This window comes from Bison bison, unplaced genomic scaffold (genome assembly GCF_000754665.1).
Source record: "Bison bison bison isolate TAMUID 2011002044 unplaced genomic scaffold, Bison_UMD1.0 scf7180017849663, whole genome shotgun sequence".
Taxonomy (NCBI): Eukaryota; Metazoa; Chordata; class Mammalia; order Artiodactyla; family Bovidae; genus Bison; species Bison bison.
Genome location: NW_011480236.1, coordinates 1 through 1,339, shown reverse-complemented (window position 1 = coordinate 1,339; position 1,339 = coordinate 1).

Here is a 1,339-nt window from a genome sequence, read left to right as displayed (position 1 = left end):
CAGGCCCTGATGTGCCGCTGACTTGCCGTGTTTTCCGTGCACATGTGTCTGGGGGGATCAGGCCACAGGCTGTGCTTCCGTGCCTCCTGGTGACCTGAATGCATCCTAACCATCCTGTTGAGGCAGGCTGGCCCGAGCCCGCCATGCCAGGCACCATCCGGGGGTGCCCTGTGGGTGCGGCGCTGTTGTGACTGTCCTGTGGTACAGGGTTAGAGCTGGTGCCTCATCCCTGCACGCAGGCCTGCCTGTCACCCTTCTCTTGTGGGAGCCTGGCTCTCACTGCGGCCGGTCTCCTCTCCTGGGATTTGCCTCCAGCCTCCATGGAGGGGCTGGGGGTCCAGCCACAGTGACCAGGGAGTGTGCTTCCTGGGCTGTGGAGGGGGTAGGAAGCCAGATTGTGCATGTGGGTGAAGCATTCTCAAACCAGAGAAGTTTCTCTGTAACCATGAGTTTTTTTTTTTTTAATTGTATTTTTCACTCTGTGAGTCTTTGTTGCTGCTTGAGGGCTGTTTAGTTGTAATGCTTCTCTTTGCAGTGGCTTCTCTTGTTGTGGGGCTCTCGGGCTCTCGGGCTTCAGTAGTTGTGTTGTGTGGGCTTAGTTGCTCCGAGGCAAGTGGGATCTTCCTGGGCCAGGGATCGAACCCTTGTCTCCTGAGTTGGTGGGTGGATTCTTAACTACTGAACCACCAGGCAAATCTTAAACACAGTATTTTGATTTTCTTTTCTACTCCAACGAAGAAGTCGAGTGTATGATCGAAGAGGTGAAAGTGATAGTCGCTCAGTCATGTCTGACTCTTTGCGAACCCGGGGACTGTAGCCCACCAGGCTTCTTTGTCCGTGGGATTCTCCAGGCAAGAACACTGGAGTGAGTTGCTATTCACTTTTGCAGAGGATACTTGTGACCCAGGGATCAAATCTGGGTCTCCCACATTGCAAGCAGATTCTTGACCACTGAGCCACCTGGGAAGTCCCAGGGAGACGCATTTGATAAAATTCAACAGATGCTTTTGGTTGGAGAAGCAAACAGTTCAGGACCCTGGATGGAAGGGGCACGGCCTGAGGCTGTGCACCTGTGTGGTCCGGAGGCCTCTGCAGGCCAGGCCAGTGCCTGGGTAGCAAGGGCTCCTGCCGAGGAGGTGGTGATGCCGCGGGGACTGGGGAGGCTTCAGAGCCCATGTGTGAGGCCAGAGCTGGGGCCAGCGTGGGAGAGCACCCACGCCGGCCCAGAGCCTCAGTCTGCATTGTGTGATCTGGCGAGGGCCCTCCTGGCAGCCTCGCGTGACCATCATGGGGTGGTGGTGGCCGGGACGTGGCCTGCCGGCCCCTGTGCTGGGCTGCC